The sequence below is a fragment of the Canis lupus genome, chromosome 27 (assembly GCF_003254725.2).
Source record: "Canis lupus dingo isolate Sandy chromosome 27, ASM325472v2, whole genome shotgun sequence".
Lineage (NCBI taxonomy): Eukaryota > Metazoa > Chordata > Mammalia > Carnivora > Canidae > Canis > Canis lupus.
This window is the reverse complement of record NC_064269.1, coordinates 16,056,496-16,072,194: the sequence shown is the minus strand read 5'-3', so window position 1 is coordinate 16,072,194 and position 15,699 is coordinate 16,056,496. Positions and strand designations below refer to the sequence as shown.

Here is a 15,699-nt window from a genome sequence, read left to right as displayed (position 1 = left end):
CTCACCTAAGGGCATTTTGATTAATTAGTTTGCCTTGAGTGGGCCCAGGTGCAGCTGAGCAAAGGGAACCTGAAGGAGGTGGCTTGACCTGAAACAGAATCTCAGTGTGATTTGAATGACTAGGAGGGAACAATGTTTAATGATTTTTAACCTTATGAAGGTATCAGAGAAATTCAGAAAAAATGATTTCCTATAACTTTAAAGAGGATCTAACACTGCAGTGTCACACATTGTTTAAATTTTAAAAGTTACTTCATTATACACTTTTTGAATTGATTGGAAATTATTTGAATGTAAAATATTGATTATATGTGTATTTCATTAATGAATAAATTACCTTCATGTTTAATTTGTGCCCTTTCCCATACATACTATTATTTCCTTGAAATTCTATAAATGGAGATACTACATTCTGTATAAAAAAATAATACTAATAATCTGGCTTGGATTTTATTTTTTTTAAGATTTTATTTATTTATTCATGAGAGACACAGAGAGACAGGCAGAGACACAGGCAGAGGGAGAAGCAGGCTTTCTGTGGGGAGCCCGATGTGGGACTTGATCCTGGGACCCCAGGACCACACCCTGAGCCAAAGGCAGATGCTCAAACACTGAGCCACCCAGGCGTCCCTGGCTTGGATTTCAAAAGCCCCATTTCCCCTACTTTTTTTCTTTCACAAACATCATCATAGAACGATATTTTAAAACATCCTCGTAGAGGGATATAATGTGTGCTTGAGGCCAGACAGTACTGGATTTGATCTGTTTCCTTACTGTGTAACCTTAGGCAATCTACTTAAATTCACTGAGTTTCAATTTCTTTGTTTGGAATGTCCTATCATTAATAGTATTGGCCTCTCAGGGTTGTTAAGAAGATTCATGTAGATAGTAAATATAAAACACTTAGATCTCCTAGTCCACATTTAGTTCAGTTATCAACAATTACAAATCCAACATTTTGGAGTTTAAAACAACAATGATTTCTTTCTCATGATCTAGTGGTTGACTCAACAGTTCTATGGGTTTGGCCTGTGTTCACTCATGGCTGAAGTCAGCTGGTGGCACGGCTGGTGCTGGAGAGCCTAAGACAGCTACACTCATGAGTCTGCTGGCACAGCTAGGATGGTTGATCCTCTTTCCACGTGGCCTCCCATTATCTAGGAGGCTAGTTAGGCTTCTTTACAGGGTAGTCTTGAGTAGCATTCTAAGAGAACAAGAGCAGCAGTAATAGGCCTTTTTAGGCCTAGGCTCTGGCACTTGCTCAATGTTGTTTTGACCACACTGAATTGGTTAAAGCAAGTTCAAAACAAGCCCAGATTCAAGGAGTGGGGGAAGAGATGCCACCCATTAAGGGAGAGGCTACAAAGTTGTATTATAAGGTGTGTGCATGGAGGGATGGCAGAGGATGTGCTAGACATCTTTGCAGACCATCTAAAACCCTTAGTGCTCAATAAACGGTAGCTGCTGTTATTATTTATCATTATCAAGAATTGGTGTATTTCGGGGATGCCTGGGTGGCTCAGTGGTTGAGCATCTGCCTTCAGCTCAGGGCATGATCCTGGGGTTCTGGAATTGAGTCCTGTATCAGGCTCCCTGAGGGAAGCCTGCTTCTCCCTCTGCAATGCCTCTTCCTCTCTCTCTGTGTCTTTCATGAATAAATAAATAGAATCTTAAAAAAAAAGAAAAAAAGAATTGTTATATCTCTCAGAACTTAGCAGGAATGTTATCTTTTGATGGCGGAACAAAGCCAAAGGAAATCAATCTTCATTTATCTATAGTGAGGGGATCCCTGTAGCTCTCTGCCTGTTATATCAGTGGAGTTGAAACTCTATTCAGAGAACACTTGGATATCTTTAGAAATCAAGTGCAATTAATCCACACATGTTTCATTGGCTGTGAAGCATTCCCTGCTGGTCCTCTACTGGTTCAAACGTGGGTGGAGTTCCAGTCTGTGTACCATCTCAGTGCTGTCACTGGAGCTTGACTGATCATCATCTTGGATTTTATTCAGAGTATACTCATTAATAACTTTAAAAACACATAATTGAATCTGAAAAGTGATTAATAGCATAGTTTAATTTTATTGTGTCATTCCTACTTATAATAAGAGAAAAATACACAATACCCTTACAATAATAAGAAACGTTTGCTCTTCACTTGAAATATAGTTGCAATAATACAAAAGAACAGCAATTTCCAAGAGAGGGTGTGAATGAGGAAGAATAGACAATTGCTATTCCAACCCCATTATTTTACATTCATATTCCATTGTCATATTGGTGCAATCCGCTATACAAAATAGCATAAAAAGGCCCCTTAAAGGGTTCCGTGGGTGACTGAGTCAGTTAAATGTCTGCCTTAGGCTCAAGTCATGATCCCAGGGTCCTGGGATTGCCCCCACATCTCGTTTCTTTCTCAGTAGGGAGCCTTCTTCTCCCTCTCCCTCTGCCTTCCTCTCCCCCTGCTTGTGCTCTCTCTCTGTCAAATAAAGAAATAAAATCTTTTTAAAAATGTGCCTTACTGGCAATAAATATTTATTTCTCCCAGTTCTGGGGTCTAGGAGTCCAAGATCAAGACATTAGCAGATTCGATGTCTGGTGAGAACCCACTTCCTGAATCACAGAAGGCATCTTTTCACTGTGTCCTCACTTGGCAGATGGGGAAGATATCTCTTTTTTTTTTCTTTTAATTTTTATTTATTTATGATAGTCTCACAGAGAGAGAGGGAGAGAGGCAGAGACACAGGCAGAGAGAGAGGCAGGCTCCATGCACCGGGAGCCCGACGTGGGATTCGATCCCGGGTCTCCAGGATTGCGCCCTGGGCCAAAGGCAGGCGCCAAACCGCTACGCCACCCAGGGATCCCAGATATCTCTTTTTTATAAGAGCACTACTCCCATCCATGAGGGCTTGGTCCTCCTGACCCAACCACCTCTCAAAGGCCCCACCTCCTAACACCATCACATTGGGCTTTAGGTTTCACATATTAGGGAACACAAACAATCAGACCATACCAACTATGTTCTTTTCTCTTCTGTTAGGTCTATAGCCTCAATTTAAAAATTGTCCAGGTAAGGTTTAGGTGGTGGGGCTAAATGTCCTTTCTCATATCTTGATGAAATACCCCTGTGTATTAGTTCTTTCCTTTTCCTGGGAGATGCTTTCTCCTTACTGTCATGAGGTTGATTTCTTTCTGCCATTCAGATCTGTTTAAATATCTCCTCCTCAGAAAAAATTTCCCTGGTAGGCTCATTTGGTGGAGCATACTACACTTGATCTTGGAGTCATGAGTTTGAGCCATACAATGGGTGTAGAGCTAAGAAGAAGAGGAAGAAGAGGAAGAAGAGGAAGAAGAGGAAGAAGAAGAAGAAGAAGAAGAAGAAGAAGAAGAAGAAGAAGAAGAAGAAGAAGAAGAAGAAGAAGAAGAAGAAGAAAGAAGAAGAAGAAGGAGAAGGAGAAAGAAGAAGAAGGAAGAAGAAGGAAGAAGAAAAGAAAGAAGAAAGAAAGAAAAGATTTTCCCTGGTCAAGCAGTCTGAAGTAGCTACCCTACCACTCTCTACAAAGCATTTACCTGTCCTGATAGTTGTCTTCTTTATAGAAGTATATATGTTCATAGATGTTATTTCCCTACTAGAATGTAAGATTCCTGCAAGCAGGAACTTTTTTTTTTAATAAATTTTATTTACTTATTCATTCATGAGAGACACAGAGAGAGAGAGAGAGAGAGAGGCAGAGACACAGGCCGAGGGAGGAGCAGGCTCCACGTAGGGAGCCCAACATGGGACCCCATCCCAGGTCTCCAGGATCACGCCCTAGGCCGAAAGCAGTGCCAAACCACTGAGCCACCGGGGCTGCCCAAGCAGGAACTTTTTGTTCACCAATTCATCTGTAGTGCTGAGAATCTATAGTAAACTCACAGTATTTGTTAAATGAACGTATAATAGGAATACACTTTAGTTTTAGTTCTTCTCTCTTCTTTAATACAGTTTAAATGTGGGGGTGCCTGGGTGGCTTAGCGGGTAGACATCTGCCTTTGGCTTTGGTCGTGGTCCTTGGGTCCTGAGATCAAGTCCGCATCGGGCTCCCTGCGGGGAGTTTGCTTCTCCCTCTGCCTGTGTCTCTGCCTCTCTCTGTGTCTCACATAAATAAATAATCTAAAAAAAAAAATACAGTTTAAATGTGAGAACAATTTTTTTGTGTGTCTTTTCCTGGTGAAAAAAAGGTTTAAATGAAGGATGGGATTCTGATTTACTTATTTCATTGTTATTTTTTTTTAACTTAATGCTTTGAGTAATGATCTGTTAAATGAAGGTAAGGTTAAGCAATCATTTGTTTTCACAATTTGTTTTTCTCCTGGAACCTGAAACCCAGAGCTTACTGTAAATCTCCCAGAGCCACCCCCTTTCAGGGATCATGTGGAAATCTTATAAGGGGCAAAGGCCCTTTGGAAAGCACTGGATTTCCATGGTTTCAGGGACAGGTCTAGACAGAACACATACTTCTGCATCTTTGAGTTCACTTGTTTCATTTTTACAACCCAAGCTTTCTTGCAGCAACGAAATTCCTTAATATCATCTACTTAATTGAATTAAACTGATTCAAATTTAGAACCTGTCCAGTTCTTTTTTTTTGTTTTGTTTTGTTTGTTTTTTGAGACAGAGAGAGCATAGGAGTGCTGGGTGGGAGGAGGTGGGCAGGGGCACAGAGGGACAGGGTTAGAGAGGATCTCAAGCAGGCTCCATGACCAGCATGCAACCCAATAGGGGGATCAATCTCATGACCCTAAGATCATGACCCAGGCAGAAATCAAGAGTCGGTCACTGAACCCCATAGTTCTGCTCTTTTTAAGCTTAAAGTGTTATAGCTCAGATAGCAGAAAACTTTTCGAAGAAATATTCTGGCCATAGAACTGAAGTCAATTAGGATTCCTAGTGAGGGCAGCCCGTGTGGCTCAGTGGTTTAGCATAGCACTGCCTTTGGCCCAAGGCATGATCCTGGAGTCCCCAGATTGAGTCTTACGTCGGGCTCCCTGCATGGAGCCTGCTTCTCCCTCTGCCTGTGTCTCTGGCTCTCTCTCTCGTGAGTAAATAAATAAAATCTTAAAAAAAAAAAAAGGAATCCTAGTGATTATCCTATGATACAGAAAAGGTAGAAATGAAGTCTTTCTGAAGTTATGACTGTGGCAACAGCTTCCATGAAAATGGTTTAGAATTATTTGCTGGGTAGTTTGAACGGCCTTGCTAATATTTCAATGTCATATATTTCAGCAGAAACATCAAGCTTTGAGGCCATGATTAACAACATAATTATTGACTCAATAAACCAGATTTAAAGATGTTACCAGGAAAGTACTTAAGTGGGAAAGTGACCCCTTCAGCAATCAGTTGCATAAAGTGTCAAGCCAACATTAATTATCCTGGCATTCAAGATCTTTCTCATTAGCCTCGCCCTACCAAGATGACTTTGTCTCATAGTATGGAACTCTCCAGACCAAACATTCTTTAAAAGCAGCCAGGCTAAAATTCTTCTCACACCTGAGTTGTTGGTATTCATTTCCTCCTATTTTTGGTGGCTGCCAGTTTATGTCTACCTGTCTTTGTTTTTTTTTTTTTTTAATTTTATTTATTTATGATAGTCACACAGGGAGAGAGAGAGAGAGAGAGAGAGAGAGAGAGAGAGAGAGGCAGAGACACAGGCAGAGGGAGAAGCAGGCTCCATGCACCGGGAGCCCGATGTGGGATTTGATCCCAGGTATCCAGGATCGCGCCCTGGGCCAAAGGCAGGCGCCAAACCGCTGCGCCACCCAGGGATCCCTCTACCTGTCTTTGAAGGTCCAATTTGTTTCCCCTTCCTAACAAGGCTGACTTCATCTGCTCTTATGGGTTCCCCTATGCCCCACCCCCAGACTCCTTAGAATCATTTGGATTTGCCTCCTGAGAATTAGATGAGATGACAATTTTTTATTTTCCTTAAAAGATTTTATTTATTTGAGAAAGAGAGAGATAGTGACAGAGAGTATGAGTGAGCGGGGAGGACAGGGAGAAGCAGGCTCCCCACTGAGCAGGGAGCCCGATTGGATTTGGAGCTCCATCACAGGACTCCCAGATCTGAAGACAGACACTTAATCAACCAAGCCACCCTGAGATGACATTTTTAAAGAGCTCAGCCTGAAAAAAAAAAAAAAAAAAAAAAAAAAAAAAAAAAAAAAAAGCTCAGCCTGGAGTTCAGAATAAACTTGCTTGTTTTAGGTTTGTTTGCATTCTGCATTCTTAAAGATGAAGAAATGAAAAATTAATAGTAAATGCACAATGAATAAAGAACTATAGTATAACGGTTAAGAGGTTAGCCTCTGGAATTAGATAAACCTGAATTCTTTTCCTTATCTGCTATTTAATACTTATTAAACCTTGGTCAGGTTATTAGACTTCTCTAAGCCTTAGTTTCTGGCTTGAAGACAGGGATAATAAATACTACCATATTATTAGGGTTAATGTGACAATTACAATAACAGGAAAATTCTTTCTAAACCGTAAAGCCCTATGTGTTAAATATCATTTTGCATCTTTTAGAATTTTTAGATATGTGCCGTCAAAGTAACAGATTTTAAAGCTGCAACATGCAAGACAGTAGCTAGGAACTTGGTATGCAAAAAGAATAAGGCACATTCTTGCCCTAGAGGCCTTTCTATCATAGATAAGGAGAAAAAACAAAAATATGTCAAAAGCTAAATAACAATAGGATGTCAAAAATTATTCAAAGCAACAATAAAGGGGATGGTACAGGATGATCTGCCAAATAAATTGGAAAGATAAGTAGTATTCCTGAAGTCCCAGGCATAAGAGATTGCTTTCCAGTTGGCGCAATAAGTATAGAGATTGTGGTAGGTTATTCATTGAGCTGGATCTTGAGGGTAGGTAGGATTTAATTAGGTGGAACGTGGTAGAGGGTTTTAAGAAGGTGGGCAGCAGAAGTGTGGAGCTAGTAAAGTGTGATAGTTGTAAGGCTGATAAGGAAAGTAGTCTGACTAGAGTGATTCTGGCCAGCGTTCCCAAACTAGTTGAACATTAGAATCAAAGAGGAAACTTTAAAAATTATACAGATGCCTCCGTTCCAGTGCAGACCAATTAAATCAGAATCTGTAGGGTTGAAAAAGCTTTCAAGGAGATGCTGATGAACACCGAGGTTTGAAAAAAGGATAAAAAGGATTTAGTGAGCCATAAAGGGAGAAATTTAGTTGAGGTCCGAACCACAAAGGCCTTAATGTTAGGAGTAGATTTTGTACTTTATACAACACTGTGTCTCAAACTTTAATGATGTATGAATATTTTTTTTAAAAAAAGAAAAGTGTCTCTGGGGACCCTATGAGAAAAACCGCAGAAGTCAGTGAAGAGTCATAGAAAGTTTTGGGAGTGAAGGTGCTCTGAGGTATGAATCTGAGATTCTGATCTCTTTATTTGTAAGTCTCTGGAATGGCCTGGGAGGGAAAGAAAAGTGGAGATGAGTTGGTAAACTAAGAGTCCTCAGCTGCAGTGCAGGAGTTATGGGGGTCATAAGGTGATTCCGGGGCTATAGAGCATATGTTTTCTTAGCCAAATGCAGAGGAAGGGATGGTAGCAGAAGAATTTGTTCTGTAGGAGTGATGTTTAGCAGCTTTCAAAAGGCCCCTAAAAAGTTTGGTTGTTTAGGAGATTAAGACTGCTTCTTTTATTTTCACTGTCTCCTTTGGTTCTCTACACAAACAACTCTTGGGATGTTTTTGCAACTGTCTTGCTTGAGAATTCCAAATTTCCAGTCCTCCTTTAAACAGCTATTCCTGTATAACTTTTCTCTGGTCAGCTTAAACATTCAGAGTAGTGGTTTTTAAGGCATGGTCTACAGACCCTTAGGGATCCCTGAGTCCCTTTTAGAGATCTGCAAAGTAAAACTATTTTCATAGTGATAGTGAAACTTCCTCTGCCTTTTCTGCTCTGTTGACATTTGCTCTGACTGTGGAGAGGAATGCCAGGTGAAATAGCACAAGGCAGTGGTCCTGCCCTGCCCTAGGAGCGTGGCCCCATGGCCTGCCCTCTCGACTGCCACACACTTGCATGAGAGAAGAGAATACCAGTTTCACTTAGGAATATCATTCATGGAAGAGTAACAATTATTAATTCTGTTAAATCTTGACCCTTGAGTACATGCCTTTTAGAAATTCTGTATGACAAGCTCCCAGCTGGATCAGTTGGTAGAACATGTGACTCTTTTCTTTTTTTTTTTTTTTTAAAGATTTTACTTATTTATTCATGAGAGACACACAGAGAGAGGCAGAGACACAGGCAGAGGGAGAAGCAGGCTCCCTGTGGGGAGCCTGATGCGGGACTCGATTCCAGGACCCCTGGATCACCACCTGAGCCAAAGGCAGATGCTCAACCACTAAGCCACCTAGGCCCCCCAACATGTGACTCTTGATCTCAGGGTAGGAGTTCAAGCCCCATGTTGGATATAGAGTTGACTTAAAAAAAGTTCTGTATGACGAATTGGAGGTACACATAGAACTGCTGCTGTGTACAAAAGTCTGAGGATTGTCCTGAGAAAAAGCATGTGTGCATCTGTTTGAGCTGTTAGGGAAAATGTGATAGCATTTTTCACTTGTAAGAAGGACTGACAAAATATAATTATTCAGATTTGGGTATTTGGCAGGTATTTTCTTAAAAATAAATGAAGCCTGTCAATTCAAAGACATCAACCACAAGTATTTATTACAAATGACAAGATTCAAACTTTTAAGTAAAAATAAGAACTTTGGAAAAATGTGTCCCCATTGTGACCTTAAAAGCCTCCCATATTTTTCTGAGATTGATGGTCTTATTAATAAATATGAATTTTTTGTTATTGTATAATAAGATACAATAAATATTGTATCAACATTTAGAAGAAATACATAACTCAGTGAACCAACATTTCTGTTACAGTCCTGCATGGGTGAAAGAGCTAGTCAGAGTGCTAAATAGACAAATGGATTTTAATGTAGATAGTAAGAAAAATTCATTAATGTAATTTCAGATTCCACATCACAACTAATTTTAAGATTCTACCATTTAACTTTTCATTTAATATCAAAGAAAATGTTCATAAATATCCCAAAAGGCTACTAAACCATTCCACCCTTTTCCAACTATGTATCTGTCCGAGGCTGGATTTTTTCCCTACACTTCAATAAAAGAACTTATCCAACAGATTAACTATAGAAGCAGGCAGGAGATTCCAGCTGTCTCATTATTATTGTTGTTTTTATAAAAGCTTTTATTTATTTATTCATGAGAGACACACACAGAGAGAGGCAGAGATACAGGCAGAGGGAGAAGCAGGCTCCATGAAGGGAACCTGATGCGGGAGACTCGATCCCGGGACTCCAGGATCATGCCTTGACTGAGCCAAAGGCAGACACTCAACTGCTGAGCCACCCAGGTGTCCCTTATTGTTGTTCTTAAAAAAAAAAAAGTAATCTCTACACCCATTGTAGGGCTTGAACTCATGACTGGTCAAGAGTCGCTTACTCTACTGACTGAGCCAGGTGGGTACCACGAGAATCTAGTTGTCTTACATTGGCTTCAAATGTATGAAAATTTCACTCTGGTCACTAAATTTTTTCGTATTGGAAAATACAGTTATCTTTCCCAGAAATATGCCATTTATGCTTATAATGGTTCCGTTATTTTGAAAAATTCTCAGTTTTAATTTCTAATACAATAAATATTGATAGACATGGCCAGCATAATCAAAAGCACTTTGGGTTTTTAAAGAAAAAGTGCAAAAAAAAAAAAAAAAAGGAAAAGAAAAGAAAAGAAAAGAAAAAGAGTGTAAAGAGTTATGGAGACCAAAAAGTTTGAGAACTGCTGGTTTAATTGACGTTGTTCCATATACTTCTGTTGTTTTCTATCTCTCTCTCTCTCTCTCTCTCGTTTTTTTTTTTTTTTTTTTTTTTTTTTTACTATATATGCTGCTGAAGCGAGCACTATTGTTTTCTATCAAATGAGAGCTGATGGCAGGGGAAGAGATACGCTACAAAAGGTATCGTGGCTGTTCCTCAAAAAGTTAAACACAATTACCATGTGATCCAGCAATTCCACTTTTAGGTATACCAAAAAGAATTACAGCTGCTACTCAATGGAATGGATAAGTCATGGAGATTAAACATACAGCATGGGGAATATAGTCAATGTCATTGTAGTAGCATTGTAGAGTGACAGATGGTAGCTATACTTGTTAGGAGCATAACATAATGTATAGAGAAATTGAATCACTATGTTGTATACCTGAAACTAATGTCACTTTGTATGTCAACTACCCTTCAAAAAAAAGGGGGGGGGGGGAGAAAAAAATAAGAGAATCCTGCTACTCACATGTTCATAGCAGCACTATTCAAATTAGCCAAAGACGGAAATACCCCAAATGCCCATCAAGAGGTGAATGATGAACAAATCATGATGTACACATATAATAAAATGGTATTCAGCCTTAAAGAGGAATGAAATACTAATACATGCTACAACACAGATGGACCTTGAAACCATTATGCTAACTAAAAGCCACACACAAAATATCACATACTGTATGATTCCATTTATATAAAATATTTGGAATACATAAATCCATAGAGATAGAAAGCAGATTGGTGGTTGCCAGGAGCTGAGGGATAGGTAAAGGGAGTAACTGCTTAATGAGTACAAGGTTTCCCTTTGGAGTGACAAAAAATGTTGAAGCTAAAAGAAAAAAAAAAGTTGAAATTTAGTTAGAAGTGGTGGTTGTACACTATTGTGGATGTAATTTATGCCACTGAATTATTCACTTGAAATCAGTTAATTTTATGTTAGGTGAATCTCACTTTAATTAAAAAAAAATCACAGCTGGGTCATCACCAGATACAGGACCTGATACTCTAGCATAGATTCAGAATATCTTTTTTAATTTTAGTCAAGTTAGCACAATGAATGATATCTGTTTTCTTTCTGTTGGAAGTGTTTCAAGTATCTGGTGCTAGTATAATCATTGTTTTGGCTATTCTCAGACTTAGCAATGCAATTTTTGCTTTGATACTCTTCCCAGTTGTTATGTCAGGAAAAAGGCAGAATTAGGCAGCATGTTAAAATTGAATCAGTATTTCTTACATAAATGATCTGTTTTCAGTCACAAATCTCTTTTGAAGTCTAAAAGCAAACAAAAAACTTGAGATTGTTGACATGTTCTACAGTAGAGCTGAAAGGCACTGAGCTGTTGTTGAAAGAATACAAGAAGGCATCACAATCTTCAATTTATTAGCTAATGGCAGGGCCACTGGTTGTGTTTTTGTCCCAAGTATGGGTTTTTCTGTCCCTCAAGCTGCAAAATTTTGGAAATGTCCCAAACGTGTTGGATTGTCACACAGCAGTGGCTCAGAGTTCTGGGGTTTGTTATTGATTGACGTCTCTACCCTAGTAACCAGAAACCATATGACTCACCAAGGAGATTGCATATTATGTCACTATGCAGGCTCTTAAATGTAACTTGTAGTCTGATCTTCCTTCAAGTTGGCACACTGAGTACTTAATGAATTGATAAGTAGTATGGTGATCGTATTTCTGATAAAACAAAACAGCATCTAAAAGAGCAAAAACCAAAGAAGGTATCTGCATTAGAATTTCTGACTTTAAGTTTGGGTTATGTGGGTAGAGGAGGCAAAATTCTGGCTTCAATTTCTTCATTTGTAAAGCTCCATTGATGGTACTAGTCAAGGGAAGCTGGGTGGCTCAGTCAGTTCAGTGTCTGCCTTTGGCTCAGGTCATGATCTTGGACTGGAGTTCCAGGATTTAGCCCTGCGTTGGGCTCCCTAATCAGTGGGAAGTATGCTTCTCCTTCTGCCCCTTGCCTTACTTGTACTCTCTCTCTCTTGCTGACTCTCTCTGTCTCTCAAATAAATAAATAAAATCTTTAAAAAAAATGGTACTAGTCACACAGGATTTTTTTTTTTTTTTTTTTTTTTTTTTTTTATGTATTTATGATAGTCACACACAGAGAGAGAGAGAGAGAGAGGCAGAGACATAGGCAGAAGGAGAAGCAGGCTCCATGCACCGGGAGCCCGACGTGGGATTCGATCCCGGGTCTCCAGGATCGCGCCCTGGGCCAAAGGCAGGCGCCAAACCGCTGCGCCACCCAGGGATCCCCCAGGATTTTATGAGAGAATGTACAAACATGTGTGAAATGTCTTCTATGAGATTAGGCGTATAATTGGTCAGGAAAGGGAGTTATTTTTCTAAAAAAAAAATACATTTGACATATAACGATGTGGAAATTTAGTATGGGAGTTTGTTTTTATTATTAGGAATATGCTGGAACTAGTATAGTGCTGTCATAAAAGGGAGATAGACTTAGCTCAGCTTTCCTTTCCTCAGTTGAAAAATAGACATGTGGGCAGCCCTGGTGGTGCAGCGATTTAGCGCCGCCTGCAGTCCAGGGTGTGATCCTGGAGAATCAGGATCGAGTCCCACATCAGGCTCCCTGCATGGAGCCTGCTTCTCCCTCAGCCTGTGTCTCTACCTCTCTCTCTATGTGTCTCTCATGAATAAATAAATAAAATCTTAAAAAAAAGAAAAATAGACATGTAAGTACAGCAAAATACATAATTATTGCAATTATGAGAATGTGTACTGTTTAATATTAAGGAAGAGAAAAATAAAGAGGAAATATCAAGGGAAAGAGATGAAAGAAAGGTTTGAAAGAGGGATAGGGTGCATCCCAAAAGTTTGTTCTAAGTGACATATGTGGATGTGAAAATGTAAAATTATTTAGTTGTATTGAAAACCAGGTCAACTCACATTCCCCAATATTAGAATTGGAAATGTAATACAGAGTGGAACAGAGATTTCCAAACCTTACTGATTCAGATCACATTGAGAGACTTACAAAAATGTAAATGCCTATGCTTCACTCCAGAGATTCTGATTCTATAGTTCTAGGTAAAGTCCAGTGACCTGTGTTTTTAAAAAGCTCCCCAGATGAATTTTGATACATGGCTAATTTGAGGATACTAGACATGAGAATGAAATATTTGTCTTTATCCAGCAGTATGTATCTGTTCAGTCATTCACAGAATCCCCTCTCCTCTGCAGAACAAGACAAAGAAGCACGGTAGGATAACCCAATTTAAAACTGAAACAATCATTAGTTTTTTAAAAATGTCCATGAAAAAAGATTGAAAGTCCATCTTTTCTGGTGACTTACAACGGAGCCAACTTCTAGGCTCCTCTGAAGCTGGAGATAAGCTACAGCAGTGACATCAAGTGGTTGTTATAAGGTATCTTCCTTTTTATTTGGGACTGACTTTGATATTTAAGAGAATTAACTTAAACAGGGTGTTGTTTTCTTACTCCCTCCCCCACCTTACCAGTTAGAGAATGCATTCTTTAGTTTCTGCACACCTCACTCACCAGAAATGCTGAAAGAATGAAAAAACAACAAACAAAATCTGACCCTGACATGTGATCCTTTGAGTGCTATCCAATACATACACCTTTGTTTAGTTGTTTCTAGAACCAGGTGGTTTCAGTGAAGTGAAAAAAAGCCCAAACTAAACTGTACATGCAGAAACTATGATAATGCTGACGAAACTATCAGAATATTTAAAACTATATTAATCATAAAACAAGGACCTATAAACTTGACTCGAGTGAGAATACCCTGGGTGCATGCCAAGCAAACTTATAAGACTAAGATGAAGGTCAAATTTCCTTTCATAATATCAGTGGTGAGCTGACACTTAGGTATCCAGAGGATAACAACATTCAAAATGTCTTGATTAAAAACAAACTACAAAGCAAAAGTAGATTTGGAAAGATTTTTTATATCAAAGAGCAAAAATATTTATTGACCTATCCCACTTTAGGCAACTCAATAAATAGAAATCAGATTTTATGGCTATTAAGAGATGGCTCTCAGGATTTTTACCATATAGTAGCATTCATCAAAGATTTTCTTTAAACAGTGACCTCACCGGTATATTTATACCATGACTGGGTTTATCAAAATTTGATATACACAGTTTAAAGCAATGCCTTTGCTAAGCAGAATAAGACACACCCAAATTACAAACAAAAGAAGAGGAAGTTGGGAAATTAACTGGCATGTGGGCAAGAGAAGTATATTAAGTTATTTGGACTGTGGTGCTTCAAAAGACTGGAGAAGAAGAACACACAATTGTAAAGAAAAAAAATAGACAAAATAGGATTACCTCTGATCCCAGGAACCATCATTTTGAATGTGAAACCAACTGATGTGGCTGATGTTGCATCTGTGTGCAACTAAATTAGCCACTATTCTCAGGCCACCCATGCTAAGGTGAGAACTGCTGAACATAGTCATCAATCAGAGGAAAGTGCCATTTACTTTTCTTCCTGTGTCTCTCAGATGTCAATTTAAAGTTTTCTATTCATTATGTCTATCCTATGCTTTAAAAAAATTTTTTTTAAATTCTGAAAGTAAAAGGAAATCTGTTGCATTTTCAAATTCTAGATTTAGCTACCTTCTATGTAGGGGCAAGAACTGGCCCTGAGTTTAGCTCCTTGAAGCTTACTCATTTTAAGTCATAAGTAGAAAGCCGATATATTTAGACAATTGGCAGAAGGAAAATTTATATGAAAACTAAAAACAGCTCTCAGCTGATATGGTGGGTCTTAGACTTGTTGCTGTAGACAATTTAATGATCAGAAATAATAAACAGGGAAAGAACCTGCATGAGTTATCATCTATTTTTGAGCTAAATGTTCTAAAATCTGTGAATGACTAAGTGAGGAGGCATCCTCTACATTTCCCATTTGTAGGTGAATAATAGGGAGGGATTACTGAGTAGTTTTCTTTAGCTTCTCAGTAATAAACAATTCCCAAATGAGGAAGAATAGCTTCTTTTTCCTTAAACAGAGAGTGTCCATGGATTGAAATACTGGGAACTTTATCAATAAATCTCTGTGAAATTATCTAATGGCTTCAAATGAGAGGTTTGAGTTTTTACTTATTTCACCCAATCGGATATTAAAATGAATTGAGGAAAACTGGGCCTGTTTAGGTCACAGCCACAGCATAAATATTTACATTGTAGTCAATGATAATTGTTCTTTTCCCAAGTCATTCCATATTTTTTTCCCTCTCAATGAGGGTATATTAAGGACTTAATAAGCATGAAATAAAGCTGGAAGAGTAGACTGAGGCCAGAACATGGATGACTCTTACATTTTTTTTCAGCAATAAGTGGATGTTGTCAAGAAAATAAAAGAGATGATCTGGTCTGCGTCTTGGGGAGATATAACAGGTAGTGTTATGGAAGACATATTGGTAGAGGATGAGACCGAAGGCAGAGGATGGACAAATACTGTGGCTGGAGAAATGGAGAGGAGGGTAGTGTTGGCTTGTGTGAACCACTGTGCCTTTTTTTGTTAATTTTTAAAAAAGTAAATGCTCAAAAAAAGGTTAGTTGAATATATGCTGGCTATTTGTTGAGGAAAGGAAATAGTCAAAGATGACAGTAAAGTTTTAAGTCCTAATTGCTGGGTGAAGACTGAACTCATTCTGTTCTGTCAACACAGGCATTGCTGCCACTGTCCTGCCAGCCTATGAGACTCATTGCATGAACTAGAAATGGTTATCTTTTTAAAAAAATTGTCGTAATACGGTAGTATTTTTTTTGGATGAGATCA

At 38.8% G+C, this 15,699-nt stretch overlaps 1 long non-coding RNA gene across 3 annotated transcripts in view; it reads right to left on the bottom strand.

Moving 5' to 3' along the window:
• LOC112665601 (uncharacterized) overlaps positions 1 to 15,699 on the bottom strand; it is a 42,473-nt gene that overhangs the window by 4,825 nt on the left and 21,949 nt on the right. Inside the window, exons 2-3 of one of the 3 annotated variants that reach the window (XR_007406532.1) lie at positions 11,476 to 11,615; positions 1,634 to 2,050 (exon numbers count right to left, since the gene is read on the bottom strand). This is a non-coding gene — a long non-coding RNA (uncharacterized LOC112665601). Of the gene's footprint in view, positions 1 to 1,633; positions 2,051 to 10,632; positions 10,741 to 11,475; positions 11,616 to 15,699 lie in introns of those variants that run through there. The other 2 variants (XR_003140485.3, XR_003140484.3) reach the window with 2 other exon arrangements.